Raw genomic sequence first — 6,000 nt, forward strand, 5'->3', positions numbered from 1 at the left:
ACGCATTTCGCGCAAAAAAAAAAAAAACATTTTAGTTTTTTCTCTTACACCCTGCAAAATCATTTCATCCACGAGGTTACACAATATAAATATTTAGGGGTAACGTTAACTCATGACTTAACATGGACTTCACACATTGCAGACATTTGCTTCTCGTCTTTTTCTAAGCTTTGCTACTTAAGGCGGAAGCTTAAAGATGTCCCAAGTAAAGTTAAACTCCTTGCATACTCAACATTCATTAGGTCCAAATTAGAGTTCGCTTCGGTATTATGGGATCCATTCATAAAGAAAGACATATACAAGATAGTGATGGTGCAAAGGAAAGCGGTTAGGTTTATTTATAACCAAAACAGGAGGTTAGACTCACCTACAACACTAATGAAAACCAACCATATTCCATTACTTGAAGTACGCAGAAAAATTTCCCGTCTGTTGTTTATGCATAACCTTTTAACACATAAACTAAACATACCCCGCCCTGTAATTTTCAAACAATTGTCGCGCCGAACACACCATTCACGAATTCATTTGCTGGAACCCATTTTTACAGACTGACTCATTCAAGCACAGTTTTTTTCCGCGGACTGTTTCCGACTGGAACTCTCTTCCCGAGGCCATTTTCCAGTCCTCAAATTTTAGTAAAGCTCTTGAGAAGCATTTTCTCGAGTGAATGAGCGTTGTATTTCGTTATTCTGCTCATTGTTTGTAACCCCACGTATTTTCTTAGTATTTGTCATGTTCAATGCCTCGTATAGCCCCTCCTGCATGGGCCAATCTACTGGCCTGCAGTGTTTTGAAATACATAAATAAATAAATAAGTGGGCTCAACCGGCGGCGAAAACCTTTTTTCACGCTTCAAACATGCAGGTTGCGCATTTAGCCGTACCTTCGCGCTATGGAGGTGTTTGTACCACGGTGAGGGAATTGCTACCTGTTCGAGCAACGAGAAATAATTAAGCAATAAATTTTTTTCTCGTGATACTGTTTTTTTTTTTGGGGGGGGGGGGGGGGACATACTTCAGCAATCTCTTAAAAAGACATTGAGATTATGCACTTTACTATAAAATTTTTGTCTCCGATAAGAGACTAGGGAACTCCGTGCGAACTGTTCGTGTTCATAGGACTGCTTAGCGTGTGGAAAACCCGCATGATGGATGAGCACGCAGAACCGCCGCATTCAACGAGGTCACTGCTCAAAGAATAGTGCTCTTCAACGCAGTAGGAATATATTGCTCCAGTTCAACTTCCTGACTGGTTCAGGAATTTTAATGTGCGGGCGGAGTAAGGGAGTCGTGATGGCTTGAGGCCTTATGCCATAATCGCTGTATTCGACGAGATCAAGCGAGGCACGAGGAGGCTCATAGAGGTTCCTGATATTCCATGCAACAACGATAACAACAAGGCTCGGATATGGCCAAGTAGCCTAAGGCATCTCTAAACGGAAATTTTTTGTTGCGCTGCCGCTGGTACGAATCCCACTCGGAGCATGCATCCTCGTTTAGTTGTAGTTGTTCGTTTTATTGCGTTAGCATTCAGCCTCCATTCCCCCCAAAAAATGGCTGAGGCTTAGCTTAGTTTAAGCCTAGTCAGATGCGAAGCATATTGTCGCCGAGTTGCATATCGAGCACGCCGCTTGGCTAGACGTTCTTCACGCTCTTCATCAGTCTCTGTAGCAAGCCGCAACTTTTGCTTCTCATTCCAACGAGCAGCCCTGTCTCCAGGAGGCATCTCTATCCCGTGTACGCCTAGCAGAGGCAGGCGCACCCCCTTGTATACCGCCGCTCCAGCATCACGTGTTCACTACAGCGCACCTAGCGGCAGAAGCAGGAAACACATTGGTCGCGACGCCTCGCGCGACGGCGCGAGCTGTGCCCCCGTTTCTCATCTGCTGTGACGTCACGCACCACATGGTCATCCTTGGTCACGACGCCTCGCGCGACGGCGCGAGTTGGGCCCCCGTTTTTCATCTGCTTTGACGTCACGCATCACGTTGTATGACATGGAGGTCACGAAAGGTCAATGGTAACGACACCGCCGCGCTCGAGGAGCTGGGTTGGGCTATTTTAGTATGCTTCGCATAATAGCTGCGCTCTGTGTGCGTGCGTTCAGCCTCCACCCTCGATGCACACTCCTGTGGTCGTAGTTCCGGGCACTCGCTAGTAAAAATGCATCTTCAACAACCTTCACCTCCCCACCATCACCCACCTGTACCCGATGTAGCCGAGGCGGATTGTTGTGAATGCTCTACGTATGCCATCGACCAAGTGTTCTACGAAAAACCACTAACAAGCATAAGCCCCTCGTCTCAGACACTAGTGTACTGTGCGATGTCAGTGCACGTTAAAGAACCCCAGGAGGTCAAAATTTCCGGAGCCCTCCACTACGGCGTCTCTCATAGCCTGAGTCGCTTTGGGACGTTAAACCCCATAAACCTAAACCGAAACCTAACTAAGAACCTGAAGTATGACAGCGAAATATAGAAATGAACCGCCATAAAACGAGAATTCAAGATCCATCAGTCCGAGAACAATGAGATGAAGCCACCCGCTAGCGACTGGCATCAGTTTTTTTAATAAGCAGAACACTTCTGCGAATCGGCGTAACGAAATCATTTCAACGCAGTTACATTTTATTGCAATAGCATCTTTTTGGGCGTTATCCCTATAACGTACCAGCGAACGCATGCATTTCGGCATTTCCCCCTTGTGTAATCGGTATTTAATTTTTTCTTTATATCTCCACCGCTGCGAAGAGGCCGCGCTTTCCTTGCTTTTTTTTTTGTCGTGTCCGAAAAAGATTATTCGGATTCTAAAAAAACAAGCTGCACCAATTTATCCATCCTTTATTTGGTAGTAATAATATTAATACCTCGCGTTTTGTTTGTTTGTTTGTTTTTTTATTGTGCTTAAGACAGTAAAGAAGTAGTGCCAAGGGGCAGAGGCAAAAGGCGATAGCAATGAACGCCGGACTGGGCCAATGTCCCTACAAAACTTGCAGCACAAACAGCACACACATAGGAATGAAAATTAAAGCAAACTTGCACATGAACAGAGGCAATCTGCCGATTACAGAGGAAATTAAAAAGAGCAGGATTGAAGCCAGCACTAAGTAGTCAAATTATACAATTGTGTAAACTAAGCACAAAATAAATTGACAGAATAAGTTGAATAATAAAATACAGAACCAATCAGTGGGCCGAGTAGTCACGGAGGCTATATGATGGACGCTGTAGTGGAAGACTCCATATTAACATAGACCAGCTGAGGTTTTGGAGCGAGAGCTCCACTACACCATGTTTCACAAAGGTCATCGGGTGTTGGACGTTAACCTCCAGCAGGAGGACTGCAGGATGTGTGACTGTGACGTAAGAGCACATGACTCGCCGCAGCTGCAGCCGCCACGCCGCTGCTCTTACCGTGGTTACCGTGGTCCCGCGGAGTGGCGACCGCCACTTCGTCAGATGTGGTCATGTGATTATGCACGTGACTAGGCGTTCGCGTAAGGAGGCGACGCCGCTCTCGCGTGCAGTTTCGCCATGGATAAGAGCGCGGCTGACAGTGTGCCTGAAACGCCTGCGAGGCGTGTCAGGTGTCTAACCAAGCGTAGCCAAGTGTCATGGAGCTTTCGCTCTAACTAGGTTTAGAAGAGTTTACCAGTGGATTTTTTTTTTCAACCTGCGACAGCGCACACGTATTTTTGCATTTCACCTCGATTGAAATGCGGCCTTCGAGGCCAGGATCGATCCCGCAACCTGGGAATCAGCAGTCGAGCTCAACAGCCACTGAGGCATTTTTGTTTTCTTTATTGCACCACTGATCCATCGTGAGGTGTTTTATTTAGTGCCTGTAGTCTGAGACAACGAACGCTTCGAGAGGTAAGTGTTGCACTGCCCACTGCGGTGGCTCAGTGTTCAGGCCACTCGGCTATTTATTCGGTGCACCCGCGGGCACGATCTCGGCCGCGTTTCGTTACAGGCGAAACGCAAAAGGCACCCGTGTGCTCTGCGATGTCAGTGCGCATTAAAGATGTCTAGTTGGTCCTAATTATTCCCAAGCCCTCAACTGCGGCATCGGTACCTCTCTTTCTACTTTCACTCCCACCTTCCTCCCTTCCCTATCGACGCGGTTGAGGCGTCCATCGAGAAGTGAGACTGTTACTACGTTATTTCCTTTCGTCAAAAATCACCACGATAACGTTGTTAGGCCGTTTGTTTCATATATTTGTGGTAAGAGACGTAAAGAAAGGGAAGGTATCCTCAATCGGTGCTGTTGTGCTCTTGCCCACATCCCGCTGGCCTCTCTGGAAACCAGCGCCGTGCGCCTGCCATCGCGCAAAGCAAGCCCAGACTCTCATCGGACATGTCGCGGCTTGCAGCACGAATCATCCGGCTCGCCAGCGCAGACCCTTCCTCCTCCTCCTCACTGTCGGCTCGAGACTCCCACAACGCTTCGCCGACCGCCCTTCCCAGTCTACAAGCCTTCAACGGCCGAGCCCTCTAGACCATTCATCTAATTTGAACGGTGGCTACTGCCGTGACCTGATTGGAGGGTTTGAACGGCTAGCTGCCGCAACGGACGTCGGCGGCTATAAAAACGGAGCCGCGCTGAGCCCGAGCAGCAGACGGGCAGCAGAAGAGCCATTACGCCGGAGCTACGCTTGCCCGGGGCCGCCCTTCTTCTTTGTGCTAGCCCGTGGTGCTCTCAGCCCTTGTATCATGTAACAGCTCTTGTACATATTGTACATAAACGTCCTTTGACTCACTGTCGCCTCGACCGTTTCATGGCTCGGAGGCCCAGTCCCAACAGTGGTGGCAGCGGCGGGATGCCAAGTCCTAATAGTGCCTAAAGGACTGTGCACAACTAATTTTATTGCGTGTTTTCTCCTTTCAAATGATGCCCCAGACATCTGAAAACAGGGACCACCGTGTGGTATTCGCCTACGGCCGCTGAATAATTTACAAAGGAACTTATTCTCCCATGCAGTTTTCGTTTCATCAGCCGAACGATGGCTGTGACGTGTGTAGTTGAGGTCACGTGACACGCGGAAAAACTGCGATACAAACGCTGATACGTTGTTTTGGCTCACTGCTGCACATAATCCAGCCTGCTCCAAAGGCTAGAATTAAAGCAAACGACGCATGAGCAGTTATACTGCTGCTTTTCTCGCGCCTCATGTAACCTAAATTCAACAACATGTCACAGCGTTTGTTCTATTGATGAAACCGAAATAGCGCTAGGAATAAATGCAAATATAAACCATTTATTGGCCGCAGGCGAATACCACGGGGTGCTCCATGTATGCCAATGTCGAAAGCATCCTTTAAAAGAAGAAAACATGCAAGCAAAAATTTGGTGCTTATAGTCCTTTATCGAGTTAGAGCAGTGCTAACAATTTGATCAAAACCATACGCAAACATGTAAGAGGGGAGGGGTATTAAATCAAGATTTCACATAAACCTATCGTACAATGCTTTGGAAATGGCGCTAGTACAGTACGGTCCATTGTTAAAAGGAGCATGCGATCGCGTGCCCTCCGCGCTTCACGAAGTCCTGCTGCCTATATGCGGCGAGAATAGGCGGCATGAGTCACATGCGCGGAAAGACCAGTCGCCGTGCTTACTGCGCATGCGTCTTGTGCCGACAATACCCACAAGTTCTCGGCGGCAGCGCTCCGCGAAGCGCGGAGGTCACGCGATCGCATGCTCCCTTTAACAGTGTACTGTACATTACAGAAGCATCAATTAGGTTTCTTCTCAAACACCAAATTTATTCAATTTTGTTGTCGCACATACTGGGTGCCATTTTCGCACTTTCCAGCGCAGACAGCTGCGGATGGGTAAACCTACGAGCTAGGCCATCTCATTTTGCCTGAAAAAAAAGTATGCGGGGTTGCAAAAAAAGTGGTGCTGAACCGATTCCGGAACCGGTTCGGAACGGTTCTTTTGAACTGTTCCGGTTCGGGTTCAGTTCCAAGACGGTGAAAAAAAATATGGGTTCGGTT

This window comes from Amblyomma mixtum, chromosome 4 (assembly GCF_055824585.1).
Source record: "Amblyomma mixtum isolate Tamu chromosome 4, ASM5582458v1, whole genome shotgun sequence".
In the NCBI taxonomy this organism is placed as follows: Eukaryota; Metazoa; Arthropoda; class Arachnida; order Ixodida; family Ixodidae; genus Amblyomma; species Amblyomma mixtum.